This window comes from Quercus lobata, chromosome 4 (assembly GCF_001633185.2).
Source record: "Quercus lobata isolate SW786 chromosome 4, ValleyOak3.0 Primary Assembly, whole genome shotgun sequence".
Lineage (NCBI taxonomy): Eukaryota > Viridiplantae > Streptophyta > Magnoliopsida > Fagales > Fagaceae > Quercus > Quercus lobata.
Window position 1 is genome coordinate 69,002,320 of NC_044907.1, and position 22,429 is coordinate 69,024,748.

Genomic DNA, 22,429 nt, shown 5'->3' on the forward strand with positions numbered 1-22,429 from the left:
TGTTCCATCATGGAGGCCCACGACTCAAGATTAGCCTCATATGCTTGGCGGAACATACTCAAAGGCAGGGAGGTTTTGCAAAGAGGTGCTAGATGGCGTGTGGGAAATGGAGACTCAATAAAAATCTGGCAGCACTCTTGGTTGCCTAGAAAATACCCTCCACAGGTCCTATCCTATCCTATCTCTTCTATGGAAAATGCTAAGGTGGCAGTGTTGATAGATGAGAGAACAAGGCAGTGGAACGAAGAGCTAATTGATGGCATCTTTGCAAGTGATGAAGCAGCCATTATTAAAAAAATTCCTCTTGGTCGAATAGCTTCAGAGGACGTTTTGATATGGCCACACTCTAGCAATGGCAGATACTCATGCAAGTCAGGCTACAGGTTTTTAAAAGAGGAGGCTGATCTGTCCTACAACCAACAATCCTCAGCCACAGACACTCAACTTTGGAAAAATTTGTGGTCTCTCCAGGTACCCAACAAAGTCAAAAACTTGCTGTGGCGCGCTTGTTGCGATGCTATGCCAACAAAAGCCAACTTAGTGCGAAGAAAAATCATCGAAGAACCACTCTGTGACCGCTGTCATGAAGCTCATGAAACTCCTTTACATGCTCTATGGTTGTGTAAGGAGATAGACATTGTTTGGGAGGATACTGAGTCGTGGGCATATCGGAGACAACTTCAAGTTTTGAGCTTCAAAGAGCTGCTATCGTGGATGATTGTGCAGAAACAGGATGTTGAACTTTTCGCCATGACAGTGTGGCTAATCTGGTCTCAGAGAAACCAGGTCCGGTTGAACCACACGGCCACAGCACTCCACCAAATCCCTCAACGTGCTAGAGAGTGGCTTATCGAGTTCACAGCAAGCCAAGCCACACAGATAACACTAACTGACAGGCCAGGACGAACACGCAGATTCTGGACAGCACCTCCATCGAACCTGGTGAAGATCAATTTTGACGGAGCGGTTTTTAGCAGGGTTGTGAAATCCGGACCGGACCGGACGGTCCGACCCGTTTACCCGTGACCCGGGTCCCAACTCGGTTCTTTAGCAAGTGAAAACCGGTTCTAAAATTAATTGGGAAAAACGCATGCTCTAGGAATAGAACCCACGATCGCCTAGGAGTTTTGGACTTTTGTCCAACACGCTAACCACTGAACTACTGCGTTTCCTTGTGTCCTTCTTGAAACTTATATTTTATTTATTTTAATTCTACAAGATTAATACTTTTGGATTTAATTTTATCACTATTTACTTAATAGTATTTTCCAGTTTTTTTTTTTCTTCAAGAATTATTCTTTCACATCAATAAATATGAATATGAAAATTGTATATTTATGTTAAAAATAATTTTATTTTAAATTAAAATGCATTTTTTATTTGAAAGATTAATAAATACAATTTTTTAAAGCTTGTTTATATTTATTATTTTCTATTCACTTTATAAAAATAACGAAAATACATTTGAAAGTTGTTTTAATTGCTTAATATTTTTTTAAGGGTAAATTTTCATATTTTTACACATTTAATACATTTATTTATATTTTAATTAATATTAAATTAATTTTGACATAATCTCGGTTCGACCTCGGTTGGACCTCGGTCCGACCTTAAAAACCTTGAACCTCTCCCTTTTCCGGTTCTTTGAACGGTCCGGGTCTGAAAACCTTGGTTTTTAGCGAAGAAAATAAATCGGGCATCGGAGTGGTGATCAGAGATAGCTCAGGTTCGGTGTTGGTTTCTTGCTCTAAGAAAATTCCACATGCTCTCACGGGTTCAGAGGCTGAAGCATTAGCAACAGTCACGGCGTTGTCTTTTGCTACTGAGCTAGGCGTCGATAAAGCATTTTTGGAAGGTGACTCAATGGAGGTTATCAAAGCACTCACTCAAACAGAGCGCACACTATCTTCAATTGGACCTTGGATAGATGACTCAAAGGTACTAGCATCCGATTTTGTTCAATTACAATACTCTCATGTAAGAAGAGAATGTAAAAGGCTTGCTCACAGTCTAGCTAGATATGCAGTAGACATACTAGACTTCCTTGTGTGGATGGAGGATGTTCCACCACAGTTTGTAGTTGTTTTACAGGCTGATTTAGCCAATTTAATTTAAAGCATTTCGAGTTTTCACCCTCAAAAAAAAAAAAAAAAAAAACTCTCTTTTTATCAAAAACTAGGTTAATATTAATGTTAGCAACTTTAATTTTTTATCTTTAATTCCCGTTGATTAATTATTTGATTCTTGTTTTGTATTTTTAGACACCAAACATACTAAGTGTCCTATTTGGAGTTGCACAAATGACGTTATATGTCATTTACAAAAACAAGAAGGTGGTTGAATCTACACCAAATGACTCAGCCGAGATAGTGGAAGAAGTTGATAGTGCAAGTGCAAGCTTTTGAAAATATTGATGTTAAGTTTTTATGAATAAGTATTGGTTTTTTTTTTTTTTTTTTTTTTGATGTGAACTACGACAATTTTATTAAGAAGAAGAAAACATTACATCAGAAGCTACTAACTGCTCTAGAAAAGGAGGACAAGTTCCTAACCAACTGAAAGAATCCGATAAGGTCTTAGCGTATTGGCTAACCCATGCACTACTTTATTACCACAACGTGGCACAACAGAAAACAAGCAATCTCTAAAACGAGAAGCTTGAAGCAAGGATCCTGAGATCAAATTGTAGATACTGGTTGGAGGAGTACCAGAGCCTGTGAGGGAGTTATGAACAACCAACGAATCACCTTCAAAGATCGCGGAACTAATACCACGTTCCCAAGCGAACCTCAGTCCTTCCTCCATCGCCTTGGCTTCAACTTCCAGAGGACCCAAGGGGGGCGTGAATCTTCATGCTCAGCGCAGCGGACACCAGCCCAAAGTGATCCCTAATAACGACTTCGATGCCCACAGCACGTTGTCTCTCAAAAACCGCTCCGTCAACATTAACCTTGAGCCACGGATGCTGAGGAAGAACCCAGCCAACCTCAACCTCTGGATTCTTCACCTTGATACGATGATTTGCCACTTGAAACTCTTCTAAGAACTCCAACGTCCAGCCAGCAATACCAGAAGCCGTCTTGCGAGCCCCACCAACTCGAACTTCATTTCTATTGGACCAAATACCCCAGGCAACAGTAAATAGACGAGCCAACTCCTGGACCGACCACTGCTTCACATTCCGAGCATACCAAACCAGATCAATAAATTCACGCACCTCTCCCACGTCTGGACCGAGATCGATGTTCGCCGCTGTCCACACCTCCTTAGCCTTATCACAATGCCACAACACATGTGCCGTAGACTCCACAGCAGCCCCACACTCATCACAAATGTCATCCTGGGTTACTTTCCAGTAGAACAAATTAGCCTTTGTTGGCAAAATGTTCCTACAAGCACGCCATGCAAAATTCTTAATTTTGTTGGGCAGAGGTAACTTCCAGATACACCTCCAAAAGGACACCATGTGTTGTGACGTCGAGCTCTCACCCTGCTCTGTATCATTCCTAGCTTGGCGAGCAACACGATAAGCACTGCTCACAGTGAACCGGCCAGCAGGAGTATAAGCCCAAATCAGCCTATCTGCAGGCAACGATGGACTAAGAGGAATAGAGAGGATAGCTTCAGCATCAAAAGGAAGAAACACCTCATGGATTATATCAGACTTCCAGGTTGCTGTCTCCGTATAAATAAGTGCAGAAACTAAGGCATCATCAGGAAAAAAATGGGGAACAGTTGCAGGTTTATGTGAGGGCGGGGAAGGCAACCACTTATCTCTCCACAAGTTGACCGAACTACCATTACCAATTTGCCAGCGACATCCTAATTGAACAACCTTCTGGGCTTCCATAATACTCCGCCAAGAGTAGGATGGGTACCTCCCCAACGAAGCAGTCAAAAAATCTCCATGTGGAAAATACTTGGCTTTATACACTCGATGAAATAATGAGTTTGGACAATTCTGAAGCCGCCACCCTTGTTTGGCCAATAAAGCAATGTTAAAAGCTTTCAAGTCACGAAAACCCATACCTCCTTCCTCTTTTGGAGCACACATCTTATCCCAACTTAGCCACGCCAATTTATTTTGGTTTTCCTGCTGCCCCCACCAAAATCGCCTCACCATGCCAGCAAGTTCATCACACAAAGCATCAGGGAGCTTAAAACAACTCATAGTATAGGCTGGGATAGCTTGGGCCACTGATTTAATCAGAATTTCTTTACCTACACTCGATAGAAGCTTCTCTTTCCAGCCAGATAATTTATTCCCCAACTTATCTTTAAGGTCATTAAAGGTATTCCTCTTAGATTGCCCCACCAAAGAGGGTAATCCCAAGTATTTTTCATGTTGCCGGATCACTGGAGCCCCAAACCTCCTTTGTATTTCCTCCTGAATTGGCCTTGGAGTATTTCTGCTAAAAAATAAAGCAGTTTTGTTCCTATTCAGTTGTTGCCCTGACATTGATTCATAAACTGAAAGAATCTGCTGCAAAGTTGCACACTCCTCCAAAGTAGCTTGGCAAAAGATCAGGCTATCATCTGCAAAAAACAAGTGAGAAATACGAGGAGCACCACGACAAACAGCTACTCCTTTAATACTTCCACTTTCTACCTGTTGTCTAAGTAAACCAGATAAGCCTTCTGCACAAAGTAAAAATAGATAAGGAGAAAGAGGGTCCCCTTGACGTAAACCCCTAGAAGGAATAATACGCCCTTTAGGTTGCCCATTAATCCGAATAGAATAAGCAACAGTGCATACACATCTCATAACAACCTCCACCATTCTCCTATGGATGCCAAGCTTTTCCATAATACCCTTCAAACAAGCCCATTCTACCCTATCGTACGCCTTACTCATGTCAAGTTTCAAGGCCATCTCCTCAATCTTTCCAGTCCTTTTCTGGCTAATATGGTGCATTGTTTCATATGCCACAAGAATATTATCAGTTATGAAACGACCCTTAGTGAAAGCACTTTGGTTTTCACTGACTATGCTAGACAACACAGTCTTAAGCCTATTGGCCACAGTCTTAGAAGCAAGTTTATAAATGACATTACAAAGAGATTGAACAATACTATTTTTTTTTTTTTTTTTTGAGTGAAGAGATTGAATGTTTAAGTAATGGTTTTACATTAAAAAAAAAAAAAAAAAAAAAATGAAGTGTAACCAATAGTATGAAGTATAGTATCAATGTTAAGTCAAGTATTGGTTATGAACATGATAAATAATTAATTTAGATTAATAATTAATTTTTAAATTAAGATAGGTATCATTTTTCTCTTTTATAAATATGGGTAATTCTACCGCACCCCCCTCTTTTTTTGGGGTACGATACCCACTAGTAGCCAATTTGCTATACCATGTTACCAAATTCTCACATTTGACAATTTCATCCTCACATTGTATAGTTCCATCATCACATGCGACAGTTCTTTTATCATATTTGGTGGTTCCCTTATCTTTTTCTCACATTTAACGGTTTCATCCTCATATTGTGCAGTTCCAACATCACATTTGATAGTTTTTTGTCATATTAGGTGGTTCTCTTCTTCTTCTTTTTTCCCATATTTGACGATTCTATCCTTACATTGTGTAGTTCCAATATCACATGTGACAATTCATTCGTCATATTCGATGGTTCTTTTATTTTTTCTCTCACATTTGACGATTCTATACTCACATTTTTCAGTTCTAACATCATATATGACTGTTCTTTTGTCACATTTGGTGGTTCCCTTTTTTTTTTTTTTTCTCACATTTGATGGTTCTATTGTCACATTCGGCAGTACCAACATCACACTTAACAGTACTTTTGTCACATTAGGTGGTTTTTTTTATTTTTTTCTCACATTTGACAGTTCCATCCTTATATTGTGCAGTACCAACATCACATATGACTGTACTTTTGTCACATTCGATGGTTCCTTTATTTTTTTTCTCACATTTGATAGTTCCATTGTCACATTAGACAATACCAACATCACATATAGTTGTATTTTTCTCACATTCGGTGGTACTTTAATTTTTTTTTTCTCACATTTGACAATTCTATTGTCACGTTACACAATACCAACATCACATGTGACCTTACTTTTGTCACATTCAATAGTTCCCTTTTTCTTTTTTTTCCTCACATTTGATGATTCTAATGTCACATTAGACAGTACCAATATCACATATGACTGTACTTTTGCCACATTTAGTTGTACCTTTATTTTTTTTTCTCACAATTGACAATTCCATCGTCATATTGGGTAGTACCAAAATCACATATGACCATACTTTTGTCACATTCGATTGTTCTCTTATCTTGTACTCACATTTAACAGTTCCATCATCACACTAAGTAGTATCAACATCACAAAAGAGCGCAGCCAACCCAACTCAACCCTACCGAATTAACTAATAATCGAGTAATCAACGAATTTATATAACAAAAATACTTCTAAAACCTCTAAAATTTCTGAAATACCCTTAAATATACTAAAATTACCAAAATGCATCCTAACACTTAAAAATGACCAATATAACCCCAAAACTCTAAAAAATTACTGGGATATCCTTAAAACCTTAAAAATAATCGAAATGACCCTAAAACCCAAAAAAATGACTGAAATACCCTCTAAATCTAAAAAATGATCAAAATGCCCTTAGAACCTTAAAAAATGAACTAAATGACCATGAAACCTAAAAAATGATTGAAATGACCTTGTAACTTAGAAAGTGACTGTAATGCCCTTAGAACCTTAAAAACGACCGTAATTTACTGTAAACCTAAAAAATGACCGAAATACCCATAGAACCTTAAAAATGACCAAAATAACATTGAAACCTTAAAAAATTTCGAAATACCCTTGAAACTAATAAAATGACCAAAATGCCTCATAAATCTTAAAAATGACAAAAATACCCCCAAAATCCTCAATAATTACCAAAATACCCTTAGAACCTAAAAAATGACTGAAATACCATTAGATTCTAAAAAAATGATCGAAATATCCCCAGAACCTAAAAAATGACCGAAATATCCCCAGAACCTAAAAAATGACCGAAATACCCTTATAACCTAAAAAATGACCAAAATGACCCTAAAACCAAAAAAAAATGATCAAAAGATCCATAGAACCTAAAAATGATCAAAATACCCATAGAACCTAAAGAAAATTACTGAAATGACCCTAAAACCTAAGATAAAGACTAAAATACACTTAAAATCTAAAAAAATGACCGAAATTACCCCGTAACCTAAAAAATTACTGAAATACGCTTAGAACCTAAAAAATGCCCATTATGCCCCCAAAACCTAAAAAATTACCGAAGTACCCTTGAAACCTAAAAAATGACCGAAGGACCCTTGAAATATAAAAATGACTAAAATACCCCCTGAAACCTCTATTTGCAAGGCCAAAATGATAATAAAATTTTTGTACAACCACTCTATTTGCTTGATTTGAAACCCATTGATTTTAAAATTAATGGATTTAAAAACCTTGATTTGAAATTCATTGATTTTTAAATTCCTTGTTTGGGTCTTTTTATACAATGAAGAATTTGAAATTCCATTGTTTGGATACATAAATTTGGATTTGGATCTGGATTTGAATTTAAGCTCAATAAAATATTTTTTCCAATTATTATTTTCTTAAACCTTCTACATTTAAATTTTAGTAACATATTTTAATAAATACATAAGGTAATGAAAAAATCCATTGATAATCCAATTGACAAGATGATGATTAAAAATTTGTCATCATAGCCAACTAAAAAAATGTCTTGCCAACTATTGACAACTAAAATGTTCTATATCAATAGAAAGAGAGAAGCCTAATGCATGAGTTTTTTCACAACGTTTAAATTCTCAAACTAAAAAATTGTTTCAAAGTTCTTAACTACTAAAAAGTTATATATCAAGAGGGATGATAAAGTATCCAAAATATGTGTCTTTTATACAAAAATTTAAAGGAACAAACTAGCACTCAAAATATGTGTCATCATCAAGTTACTCCTATCCTGTTTTGAAATTCAAAACATCAAACAAAATTTATAGGCCTTATGTAACACAAATTTCATTTCATTTTTTTTTCTTTTTGAGAAAAAAAATTACAAAGTACCCTGCAATAGGAATGTTAGGGTCATATTTTGTGTAATTGGCTAATCCTTTGACAAAATGCACTTTACTTGTATTTGGATAGATCTAAGATGGGTTTTGTACTTCAAGAAACATGTTGTTCAAGTCAAGTATTAAAGACATGAAGATTGGTACAAGAAACAAGTGAAGAAAGGCTATTCATTAAGTCTCAACAGAAGCTTGCCATCGTGACTTAATGTGAAGTTCGATAGATAACTCGACAGCAGCTCGATCTATTGAGAATTACGATTTTAGAATTTCCAAATCTGAAATTCAACCCAACCTTGAATATTTGTTTAGGATTTCTTTTCTCACAACCCTAAACATATATAAGATTTATTTTAAAGGCCGTCACTTACGAATATAGAGACCAAGAGACTTATTTTCTCTGTGTGAAGCTACTGCATTTGTACACCATAGGGTTTTGTAACCGAGTACTTCTAGATCTTCATTATTGATGAAGTGAAGAACTTTGCAGCCAACAACACCTGTTCAAGTTGCTGGAGTTAGTCACGTACTTGGATCTGTGCATAGGGTTAGTCACAAATTGGAGGTTTGCGCATCAAAGGGAAAGAAGGCTACTACAAGATCAAGTCCAATTGGGTATTGGAGCAAAGGTTCAACTGTAGGTTTGTATTTCGGGATAGGCTAGGGTAGTTGGTAAGATTCCTTATACTTGTAACAGTTTGATTATTGATTAGTGGATTCTTGGGAGTGGTGACCTTAAAATCACCCGGTGGGGGGTTTTTGCCTTGCGAGGTTTTCCCCATTTGTCAACAAATCACCGTGTCTAATTTATTTTCCGCTGCACTTAGTATTTTTGGTGCCTTCACATTTTACATGAAATTGAACTTAATTAATCAACTTGGGTATTTGAAGTAATTAACCAGGGTCAAGCTATCTTAACCCAACAAGGAACATCAAACAAAAATCCAAGTCCACTTGTTTCGCCGTTGCTTCTTTGAAGAATTCCATCATTCAATTCAATTAGGAAGCTTATATTTTCCACATTTTCACATACCAAAATTTGAAACATAGTTAATCTCTAATGGCTTGAAGTATTGCTCCTTCATATCCCAATAATAGGTAATTCTTCAATTATAAAATGAGTTACTTTTTCTAGAAGGCGGCCTGATGCGAAATTAGCAGTAGCAAGTTGTAAATCTGCCAAAGAGTAAGATGTAGCATGAAGGGAGGTGCTTTTTCTAGCATTCAGAAGGTTAACAAACTCATTGTCATTATAAGTTTGCTTAAACTCAGGAGGTGGAAGCTTAAAACCAACCGAAGGAGACTTTTGCAAGGTCTTTATCTCAATTGAAGCAGATGAATCCACTGACCTATGCCTTGTCACCAGTATAATATCTACTCAGTTAGATTACAATGTGAAGTCCACATTTACCAAGCCAACAACAAAAATAAAATAACCATCTTAAGAAATATCAATCAAACATTACAGAATGATGAACTAGACATCGAATGGCCAGCAATGCACTAGTTTTGATCAAGTAATCGAAAGACCACCTAAAGAATGCATAGACAAAGGAGATATGCCAGCCACAAATAGACTAATTAATATTCAGATAATGACAAGTCTATCTACATCGAATTTCACAGACCCTAAATGGATAGGCATGGCATACACTTTCTATTCCAGAGCCTTTTTACTAATGAAGGTGCAATATCATGCTACAGATGTTCTAGAATTTTTTTTCATGACAACTCTGAATAAGCAAAGAGGAAAATTTAAGGCCTAATAAGAAATTTATGTCTACAACATTATTAAGACAATTACAGTAAGCTCCCTACAAAAGAATGGAGACTAAAGAAAATTTAGCTTTGAAGTTGTTGCCTATGTCGGTAGGCAAGTCTTTGGATAATTCTTGAGATGCAAGAGGAGTAAATGATCTACTCTGGCTAGATCTCTCTTCATCAAGGAAATGTGAGGAAGGATATGACTTTCTTCTTGAAAATAGTGCAATTTGAACCCGAATTGCTGCCAGTACACCCAAAGCTATTCCAGCTATTGCTGCTCCACTCATGACAGACTTACCTCCAGAATGTTTTTTAGTAGTGTGCTGATCAGCAACACGTGGTGTACCAAGAAGAGGAGGATGAGCTCCTCCAAATGACCAAGAATTACCTCCAGATCAAGGAAGTCAATACCGTACCGGAGGCTGTACCGGTTTGGCCAACGGTATGGTATATTTCGGATACCGGTCAATACCGGTATACCGTTTCGTATTTACCGCTATTTTTTACTATTTTATACAATATACAAAGTTATATTTCTAATAACTCAATATATCACATTGGCAACTTTTTATATTTTTTTATGGAGTCATTAACTTTTACCACAACTCCTTATATGATAAGTTGTGAGGGGTGAAAAAAATTGTGAGTGTATGTGGGTTCACATTTTCATCACTCACAACTCCTCACATGACAAATTATGACAAAAATTATTTAAAATGTTGTAATATTAGCATTGTTCTAAATATAAATTTGTTGCAATACCGTGGCAATATGGCAATACACGTACATTATGTCACATCATTTGGGCTCAAAGGCCAAAGCTGAAAAGAAGTGATGGAGAGCTCATCTTTTATTCAAAAATGAAAAACTTTTAATATTTTCAATGCTTGGCTGCTAGTGTCAGTGTACTGAGTCACATGGAGAGCTTAGGAAACTTCAAAAACAAATACAAAACAAAGAAAGAGAAAGTGAGAAACTAGACCATACATAACAAAGTTCAGCAAAAAAAAAAAAAAAAAAAGAGGGAGACGGACAAACCGACAGAGAAGAAGAAGAAAAAAGGGAAAGAAGAAGAAGAAGAAGAAGTTGCTTCACGGCGCCACCCCTGCTTCGTCATCGTCTTCTTCCTTTTCTCCTTATTCTTTGTTTTCTTTCCTTACAAATGAGACTTTTCGTGTTTCAGCCCGGTATCCATTTACCGGCCAAAACAGCCGGATTTCGCCGGTACAGCTGGTACTCAGCCGGTACGCCCAGTATTTTTCCCAGTACGAAACAAGGGGGTTATCTGTACCGGATTACTGGCCGGTACGGTATATACCGGCTGTATCGGCCAGTACGGTACGGAATTGACTTCCTTGCTCCAGATCTTCATTAAAGATAATCACAAAGTCAAAGAAACAATTTCTTAAAAATTGCATCCATAAATAAGAGTAATTTGAACAGAACACTCACTCTAAGTTTATTTCTTTCAATTGGTCCGGAATCCATCCAGTAAATTTGTTGTTTTCAACATTCCTGAAGTTAAGGATGGAAATTTAAAATATATCACACAACACAAAATACTTTATAATTATATTGGTTTAATGAACTTTTTAAACTCTCAAAGGTATCCCTCACAACTAAGATGATAAAGAGAGCATTGTGCTTTTAGATGGCAAGCATTTTTTTATGATTGTCCCCAAGCCCTTTTAGTTAGTACATTCAATCTGGTTTAAATTTTCACTATCTCTCTAACCAGTATTATATACAGTGATTTGGGGAGGCCATTTTCAATGCACAGTTTGAATTATAAAAATACACTTTAGTGTTGGACTAGATAACTAAGTTAAATCATTTGATTCATGGAAAGATGCACACATAGAAATGGTGAGCACCATATTCAATTAAGAAAAGGAAATAGTACATAAATTATCTCATTTTATAATTATTCAATGACCCCAAATCATCACGGGTAACTAGCAAACATATAACCCAGAAAATACCGAAACCAAATCAAGCTGAAATACCCAAACAAATTAACCCAAAATCAGAAAAAAAAAAAAAAAAAAAAAAAAAAAAAAAAAAAACCCCCAATTCTTACCCAAGACTTAGCTTCTCAATACTAAAATACCTAGATCAAATCTAATCTAAAAAAAAAAATACCCAAATCATTTAAATAAGGAAAGAAAAATAGATTCTCAAATACTAAAAAAAAAAAAAAAAATCTCACTAGTGGCAATGGCAGACGATTTAAAGGAGGTGGATGGTGAGTGTTGGCGGTGGCACATTGCTTGCAGTAGATAATCTGCTTTTTCATCCCTCTGTCTTTCATTCTGCATTTTTTTTACTGACTTTTGTTCTCTCATTTCTTTCTTTTCCTTTGTTTTTTTGTTTTGTTTTTATACACTACCTATTCTATCGGTATCAGGTTTACTACTAAACCTAAATAAATGGTCAGGATTGAAACAATAAAAATATGCGGCTAAGATTTGGGTGGGTACCATACCCAATTACCCACAAAAAATAGGTGGGTACAATAGAATGACCCTAGGAAAATTTATTACAATAACTTAAAAAATGAAGAAGTCGTTGTAATAACTTGATAATAATTATTTTTGCAATTTATTACAATGAAAATTTCAAAGTGATATTTTATTGCAATGAATATATCATTGCAATAATTTAATATCAATTATTTTATACTCTATTACCATGACAAACATGAAGTGAATCTACTATCAATTATTTTATAACTAATTGCAATGACAAATATGAAACAATTATCAATTACAACGAATATATCGTTGCAATAACTTAACCCGAATTGCTTTTGTCAAATTTTTACAATCTATTTCAATAAAATTCGTGAAGATTCAAAACAGGTTATTGTTTATTGTAACAACATATATATCATTGTATCAAAGTTTTCATATATACAATCACTAATTATTGTTTATGTGATAAGTTGACAATATACAATTTGTTTATTTGTCTATAGATTTATACGACAAAGTTGCTTAGCTTGTTTAACGTACGAGTTTTTGGGTTGATCATACTTGGCACCAAGGACGGAGCTATTGTTAGGTGTTGGGGGGGGGGGGGAGCATTATTTTTTTTTTAAAAAAAACTTTTATATATATATATATATATATATATATTAATTTTACCAATTTGGTTCGATAAAATTACACTTGGTCCCTCTTTACAATATTATTAGCACTCTAAAAGGCCATAAAAAAAATTTATGGATCTAATCTAGAAGAAAATTTTGCAGGCTCAAAAAATTTTGCACAACAAAAAAAATCACAAATAACAAAGCTAAAGAAAATTTAGCCCAATTAACTAAATTTCACCAAAAACATATTTAGCCCAATTAACTAAATTTCACCAAAAACATATAGCCCGTTCTTTCAAAAATTTAAAACAAAACTAATCTGTCATTCCATCAAAGACAAAGACCAAAAAAAAAAAAAAAAAACCCCACAAAAAAGGAAACAAAACCCTAAGCCTAACCTAGAAAAATAGAGGCGGAATGACTGAATTGAAGCATTGAAGGGAGAGGTAGTAACAACAGCACGGCAGCAGATGAGCCGTCAGTCTCACCCCTAGCCCCGACTCATCAGATATGGTATCTCTCTCTCTCTCTCTCTCTCTCTCTCTCTCTCTCTCTCTCATATGAGCATGAGCAACAAGTAAAAAAAAAAAGTCTCTTGTTAGTTGTTACTGTCTGAAACAGGAGACAGAGAGAGTGCTATTTCTCTTCTTAAGAAATGATGATGCCGGAAATAGTACCACCAATGAGTCACACGTTCCTCGTACGATCAAATGGCACCTGCACAACGAAAAGGAATAACCTAGCAGAGAGTACCGGTGTGGTACCGGCCAAACACCCTCCGAAGGTCAAGTTAAAACTATTCTCACTGCTCTAGAGTGCTAGAGAGGGTAAATTATGCGTACCTTGGTTTGTGAGGGCGCTTGGGTTTTTATAGTAGTAGATGGTTGACCTCTTTTCCTTGGAGTAGAAGTCTTTTCCTTATAGGAGTCTTCTTGGGCGTATTTTACGGGATTCTTTCCATATAGGGGTCCGTAGATTCCTTGAAGCGTGGGGAGCAAGTTATTTTATATACGTAAATATGCAGATCAATCGATACATAGACCGACGCCGTCAGCTTAAGTGTATTCCGTCAGCTTCAAGATGTCGAGTTTCAAGTGGGGTTCTCTTCCATAGAAACTCCGTCAGCCTTGAGGGGATGCCGACGGCAAAATCACCTCGTCACCTTTGTCAAGCTTGGCCCGTCACTCTTGTCTAACTAATTTCATCCTCATCACTTGCCCCCTACTCCATATCTCCGTCAGACTATATACTGACGGGTTGTGGAGTTGGTTTTGCAGGGACATCGTTCATGGATCTGTGCAATTAATGCCTTGGACAAGTGGCTTGCTCCTATTCGTTCTGCTTTCGACGAGACGTCGCTTCGACTTCCGTGCAATTTTTTCCATATATAAACAGCACCCCCCCTCATATTTCACTATTTCATTCTTGCTGATCTAGTAGAGAGAACGTCCGTCGCCCTCCTTTCGTCAGCTTCACTTCCGTCGGCTTATCCGTCGCTGTCTTCTAGAGTCGTCAGGAAGGCCCCCATACCGGTAAGTTTTCACCTTCTCTCTCCTTCCTTCTATTCTCCCCTTTTTTACCTTTGCCTCGTTAGTGAGGCCGTCAGCCTAGGTACTTAGCCTGAACCCATCTCTTGTAGGTAGTCAGATGTCAAGTACTGCGTCTTGTGAGGAGTCGTCAGTCCGCGAAGGAGCGGGCTACGGCGAAACCCTTGGTTCTGGAGATGAGTCGGACTTCTCCCTTCCGTCAGAGAGAGGGTCGTCAGCCCAATCTCCTGACGGTGATGAGAGTTTTGCCGAGGGAGATGAGGAAGAGGGAAGAGGGGATGGAAACGACGGGGATGGAAGGGATGTTGACGGGGAGGATAGTGACGGGGATGAGAGATCCAGTGAAGGGACCTCGGAGGGTCCCGGAGATAATCGTCCCTTCATTCTTCCTGAGGATTGGGCCATCAACAAATTTTCGCCTGGGATGAGTGACAAAGTCTTTAGGGAGTTACGGGTTCGTTATCAAATTCCAGACCACATCCCCCTCCGTCTCCCTACAGAGGGGGAGAGGTGTTATTCCGGGAGGACAGCTGACGTTGGCATGTATGATGCCATGTTTGCTGCGGGTCTGAGGTTGCCGTTGACGGCTCTCCACCGTCAACTTGCTGACTTCCTGGGAATATCCGTCACCCAGATTGCCCCAAACGCCTGGAGGACTTTTATAGGAGCTGAAATCCTTTGGGGCAGTCTCAGTGGGGGTCACCGTCAGCTCACGTTAGGAGAATTCTTTTATTGCTATAGACCTCACCACATCGCCTCGTCCAAGGGGACGTATCACTTTAATGCCCGGGAGAAAGGTCTACGTCTAGTGTCCGATATGCCAGACTCAAATAGGAACTGGAAGAGTCGGTATTTCTTTGTTGAGGGGACGGATTGGGTTTGCCGTCAGGAGGAGTGGGCGACAATGCCCCGTGGTTATTTTGACAACACCTGGGCCTTCGTCAGGGATTCAGGTTAATCCCGTCAACTATGAGGCTCGTGTGTCTTTTAAGGCGACGCTAATAACACTTTATTTCTTTCAGCTTATACCCGTCCGCACATAACTGACGAGCAGGAGGAGTTTATCCAACGGATTCTGGAAATCTCTTTGGAAGAACGCAAGTGCAGGGATTTGATCACCCTTGACACCCTTCACTTATACTGTGGAGGCCCAGATCCGTCAGCAGAAGCTCGAAGGTTGGAGGAGTTTGCACGCCGACGTGAGTAAACTTTTACCTATCCCGTCAGTTTTATTCCTCTGTTACTTGCCCCAACGGTGTTCTTTGTGTTGTAGAAATGGACTCTGCGAAGCAGAGGATAAGGGCTGCTGCGGCCCGTCAGAAGGAGGAGAGAAAAAATAAGGAGGCGGCAGGGGAGGCCTCATCAACTCCAAAGGTCGTCGCTAAGGTGACGAAGAGGAAGCCTGACGGTGCTGATAGCCATCCCACAAAGAAGGTTGCCGTCACTCCTAGGGACGAGCCACCGAAGGAGAAGTCTCCTCCCAAGCCTAGCCATGGCGCGGGCAAGGGAGTGATGACCTCTACCGGTCCCGTCAGTGAGGGCCCCTACCGTCTCCTGACTCACAAGGATTATGCCGTTGGGGAGGTTGGGTCCCTGATCAAACCGACGGATATCGAACCTTGTGACCAGGTGGGGACGGAGGATCTAGGGGCGTCTGCCCTCTTTGACCTTACCAGGGTATGTTTACTACAATTTCGTTTTGGGGAGCTTTGTTTTGCTTTGTATATTTTTCAACTAACGGATATGTTTTCTTAGGCCTTGGTGCGCGTCAAGGCCCTTCAAGACCGTTGTGTGGCGAAGGAGGGAGTCGTCACTCGAGTTCGCAATCATAATACGAACCTGTTGAACCAGCAAGCTCAGTACAAGGAAGCCGTCCGCATCCTCAATAAGGAGCTGCAGGAAGTTAAGGAGAAATTGGTGGAGGTTAGCGGTCAGAATGAGAAACTGCAGGAAGAGGTGACGGGTCTGGGTGAAAAGTTGCAGACGGCAAGGGCTGACGCGATTAGAGATTTCAAAGTGTCGCAATCCTTCTTTGACTCGTGTGGTGAATATTATGGCACCGGTTTTGAAGACTGCCTCCAGCAAGTTGCGTCGGCCTACCTGGAGTTGGATTTGTCCAGGATCACCATGGATGACGGAGACGACAGCCTCCGTCAGCCTACTCCGAGACGTGACGACAGTGTGGTCCTTGCTCAGCCTGCTGCCAATCCTGTCGCTTCTGATTCTCTTGCTGTGATTGTGGATGTTGAAGGCCATAAAACCGACGGCAAGGATGCTGACGTTCCTGCCCCTTAACTTTTGTTTTGTATTTCGATCATGTGTAAAACAGTTGTTTTGGAGAACAATTTTTTTTGTAATTTTAAACAATGTTCAAGTGCTTTCTTTGTTACCTTCGGGCTTTGGTTTATGTACAGTTGTGTTTAATTTCCGTAGCCTTTATATCTCTTTGTTGACGGTGGTCCTAGATGAAAATTTTGGTAAATATTTCCGTTTTGTTGGACCGCATCAGTTCTTTGAACTGTTGGAGGCCCCCGTTGGCCTGACATCTTGCCAAGGTTCCAAGCTCCGTCAGTTTTTTAGGCCTTGATGTATTTAACATCCCTTTTTGGCCCGTCAGCTTTTTAAGCCTTGATGTATTTAACACCTTTGTTAGTCCGTCATTTTTTTTTTTGGACCGTCGGCTTTTTAGCTTATCCGGACCGTCAGCTTTAGCCTTGATGTCTTCGACATCTTTCCTGGCCCGTCAGCTTTTTAAGCCTTGATGTATTTAACACCTTTGTTAGTCCGTCATTTTTTTTGACCGTCGGTTTTTTAGCTTATCCGGACCATCAGCCTTAGCCTTGATGTCTTCGACATCTTTCTTGGCCCGTCAGCTTTTTAAGCCTTGATGTATTTAACACCTTTGTTAGTCCGTCATTTTTTTGGACCGTCGGCTTTTTAGCTTATCCGGACCGTCAGCCTTAGCCTTGATGTCTTCGACATCTTTTTGGTCCATATGTTATGGACTTAGCGGTTTTGGTTGCAAACTTACTAGACCGTAGAAAAAATACACTTCAGTAATTTCTGAAAAACTCCTCTTATTGCCACGCATTCAAATAAAAGTAATTAAAAGCAAATCCTGCCCCCTTGGGCTAAAAAGAAGAATTGTTGCAAAAGATTAAAGTAAATGATAGTTCTGAGGAGTGAGACTAAAGTCTTGCCGGAATGTAAAATAAAATAAGAAAAAATTGAACTTCGTGCTGTCGCTCCTACTGGTAGTATTTTCGTAGGTGCTCGGTGTTCCACGGGTGCGGCAGTTTCTTTCCTTCCAACGTCTCTAGATGGTATGTGCCTTTTCTTTGCCACGACGTGACTCTGTAGGGTCCTTCCCAATTGGGGCCGAGTTTCCCTTGGGTAGGGTCCCTAGCGGCGCCCATGACCTTTCTAAGAACAAGGTCTCCAACCTGGAAGTCCCTGTGTCGAACCCGGGAGTTGTAATGTTTAGCCATATGGTCCTGGTACCGAGCGAGCCTTTGTTCTGCTATTGCCCTGATTTCATCTATTAGGTCCAACTGTAGTCGCATAGCCTCGTCATTTTTGTTTTCGTCGTGGTTGTGCACCCTGTAGCTTGTGAGCCCAACTTCTGCTGGAATGACCGCTTCGCCTCCATACGTCAGTCGGAATGGTATTTCTCCTGTGGGTGTCCTTGCTGTCGTCCTGTAAGCCCATAATATGCTTGGCAATTCATCGGGCCATATACCCTTTGCCCCCTCGAGTCGAGTCTTGATAATCTTGAGCAAGGATCGGTTCGTTACTTCGACTTGACCATTAGCTTGAGGGTGGGCGGGGGAAGAATAGTGGTTCTTTATTCCTAGTTGCGAGCAGAAATCTCGAAAGGGGTCGTTGTCAAATTGTCGTCCGTTGTCCGAGACGAAGACTCTAGGAATGCCAAATCTGCATATGATGCATCTCCAAACAAAGCTTCGTACGTTTTTCTCCGTGATTGTGGCCAAAGCTTCAGCTTCCACCCATTTTGTGAAATAGTCGATGCCTACCACCAGGAACTTTAGCTGTCGTGCTGCTGTAGGGAAGGGTCCCATAATATCTAAGCCCCACTATGCGAACGGCCATAGGGCTGTCATCGGGGTCAGCTCTTCGGTTGGTTGCCTAATAATGTTGCTGAACCTTTGGCACTTGTCGCAGGCCCTGACATAGGCTTCGGCGTCCTTCTGCATGGTGGGCCAATAGTACCCTGCTCGCACCAGCTTATGTACCAACGATCTGGACCCTGAGTGGTTTCCGCAGATTCCTTCATGTACCTCTCTCATGACGTAGTCTGCTTCTTCCAGACCCAAGCATCTTAAATATGGTCGGGAGAAACCTCTTTTGTAAAGGACGTCTTTTATTAGGACGAACCTTGCCGCCTGGACCTTAAGTCTCCTTGCGGCTTCCTTCTCGTCTGGTAAGACCCCATTTTTCAAGTATGAAACTAACGGCGTCGTCCAGCTTCTGTCGGAGCATATTTCCTGCATGTTGCTGAGGCTTATTAGCGGAGAAAGCTATATGAAGGAAAGTACATTACCAGGGATGACCATTTGTTCTGCTGAGGCGGCTTTCGCGAGGCGGTCGGCTCGCTCGTTTTCTTCTCTAGGAATTTGGACAACTTTAGCTTCTAGGTCATCCACTCTTGCCTTTACTTCACCAAGGTACTTCTTCATCTTTTCGCCCTTGTACTCATAGTCTCCATTTATTTGGTTAGTGATGACCTGTGAATCGCAGTAGATGACTACCCTTGCGGCTCCTGCCGCTTTGGCGAGGTCGAGCCCTGCTATCAAAGCCTCATACTCCGATTCATTGTTGGTGGCAGGGAAGTCGAGACGGACCATACATTCAATGGTGTCTCCTTCGGGTGATAATAGCACAATACCGGCCCCTGCGGCTTGTCTGTTAGATGACCCGTCCGTATATATACTCCATTGAGGGGACTCTGCTGCCCCCTTGTCTTCATCATGAGTGAACTCATCTATAAAGTCGGCGACGACCTGTCCTTTGATGGCAGTCCGTGGGCGGTATTGAATATCAAATTCGCTTAGTTCTATAGCCCATAATGCCAATCGTCCCGCGGCCTCGGGACTGCTCATTGCTCGCCTTAAAGGCTTGTCAGTCAGGACGTTCACCGTATGGGCTTGGAAGTACGGTTTGAGTTTGCGGGCTGCCGTAACCAATGCCAAGGCAAGTTTTTCCATGGGCGGGTATCTTTCTTCGGCCCTATGAAGCGCTCGGCTTGCGTAGTACACGGGCTTTTACACTTTCTCTTCTTCTCTGATCAAGGCCGCGCTAACTGCCGCGGGGGAGACGGCTAGATAGAGGAAAAGCTCCTCTCCTGGCTGTGACGGGCTTAGTAATGGTGGGGAGGAAAGGTAAGCCTTCAATTCTTCGAACGCTTGCTGGCATTCGTCAGTCCACTCGAAGGATTTCTTCAATGTTCGGAAGAAGGGTAAACACTTGTCCGTGGCCCTTGACACGAACCTGTTTAGTGCTGCTATCTTTCCGTTGAGGCTTTGCACCTCCTTCACATTTCTTGGTGGTGCCATATCCAGGATGGCCTGGATCTTGTCCGGATTTGCTTCGATGCTCCTCTGAGACACCATGAATCCTAAGAATTTTCCTGCCGTTACCCTAAAGGCACACTTTCCTGGATTGAGCTTCATATTGTAGGAGCGAAGTGTGTCGAATGTTTCTTTGAGATCTCCCAGATGATCTTCCTCCCTTCGGCTCTTCACCAACATATCGTCCACATAGACTTGGACATTCCTCCCAATCTGCTGCGCGAACATTTTGTTCATGAGTCTCTGGTACGTTGCGCCTGCGTTTTTTAGGCCGAAAGGCATCACCTTGTAACAGAAGAGGCCTTGGCTGGTTACGAACGACGTTTTCTCTTGGTCGGCTTCATGCATTCGGATTTGGTTGTACCCCGAGAAGGCGTCCATAAAGCTCAGCAGCTGGTGTTGAGCCGTGGAGTCTACTAGGATATCGACCTTCGGGAGGGGGTAGCTATCCTTGGGGCAGGCCTTATTGAGATCGGTGAAGTCCACGCACATCCGCCATTTCCCGCTTGCCTTCTTGACCATCACCACATTTGCTAACCAGTCGGGATAGTATACTTCTCTAATAAAACTTGCTTCCCGTAGCTTTCTGACCTCTTCTGCTATGGCTCGGTCTCGCTCGGGGGCAAACACTCTCTTCTTCTGTCTGATAGGTGGAAAGGCGGGCGATACGTTCAACCTATGCACCATGACTGAAGGATCTATTCCCGGCATATCTTCATGATCCCACGCGAATACGTCCTGATTGCGTCTGAGGAAGGTTATGAGCTCCTGACGGATCGTGGTGTTAGCGAGCGTTCCAATTTTGGTCGTTCGACTAGGATCGGAATTGTCAAGGGGTATCTCTTCCAACTTCTCGACCGGCTCTGTTACCGTCCGGCGCTCTTCTATGCTTAAAGCCTGAACCTGATCCTCCATTTCCATCATGGCTATGTAGTATTCGCGTGCGGCCATCTGACTCCCGCGCAGTTCGCCTACTCCGTAATCAGTCGGGAACTTGATCATTAGGTGATAGGTGGAAGTTACTGCCTTCCATGAGTTGAGCGTGGGTCGCCCGAGGATAGCGTTGTAGGCTGATGAGCAATCGACCACCAAGAATGTCACGTCCCTGGCTATTTGTTGAGGGTAATCGCCTACAATGACGGATAATGTGACTGTGCCCAATGGGAATACCCGGCTCCCGCCGAAGCCAACAAGCGGGGCGTTGGTTGGGATCAACCGCTCTCTCTCGATCCTCATCTGCTGGAACGCTGTATAGTATAAAATATCCGCTGAACTGCCATTGTCGACCAGCACCCGGTGCATGTTGTAGTCCCCCACACGCAGGCTGACGACGAGCGCATCATCATGTGGATGGTGAAGGCGTCGCACGTCTTCCTCTGAGAATCCGATTATGGGACCTTCTCTCCGTGCTATCTTTGGCACGATTCCCGTCAGCTGAACATTTTGTACCATCCGAAGATAGGTCTTGCGGGCTTTCTTGGATGACCCGGCGGCAGCCGTTCCTCCTACGATCATCCTGATATCCCCGATCGGAGGCCTCGGTCGCTCATTGTCTCGCCGGGGGTGTTGGTCTTGTGCGGGGGGATCCGCTTTCTCTTTGCTAACGAATCTCTGCAGCTTTCCTTGTCTGATAAGGGCCTCAATTTGCTGCTTGAGGTCATAGCAATCAGCCGTGTCGTGGCCGTGGTCGCGGTGGAAACGGCAATACTTATCCCTGGAACGTTTGTTGGGGTCGCTTTTCAGTTTTCCTGGGAACGTCAGAGCCTCTTTGTCCTTGATTTGCATAAGGACTTGATCTACCGGGGCTGTTAGCGGAGTGAAGCTCGTGAACCTTCCCCCCATGGGTCTAGGGCGCCTTTCTTCCCTCCGGTCTCCTGTTCTTGTCTTCTTTCGGCCTTGGTCCTGCCGATTGTCTTCCTGCCGTTCTCTTTTCCTTGGCTTCTCTTCCCGAGCCAACAGCGCATCTTCAGCGTTCATATACTTTGTGGCGCGGTAAAGCACTTCCGACATGGTCTTAGGGTCGTTTTTGTATAGGGAAAACAAAAACTTTCCCTTCTTCAAGCCATTCGTGAATGCCGCAACAAGGATCTTATCGTCGGCTTCGTCGACTGAGAGTGCCTCTTTGTTGAAGCGGGAGATGTAAGCCCTTAAAGTTTCATCTTCTCGCTGTTTCATGCTCATCAAGCACGCTGTAGACTTCTTGTATCGATGGCCTCCAATGAAGTGTGCGGTAAACTGAGCGCTGAGCTCTTTGAAGGTGCTGATGGAGTTTGGTGTCAGTCGGCTGAACCAAATTCTCGCTGCGCCCTTCAGTGTTGTAGG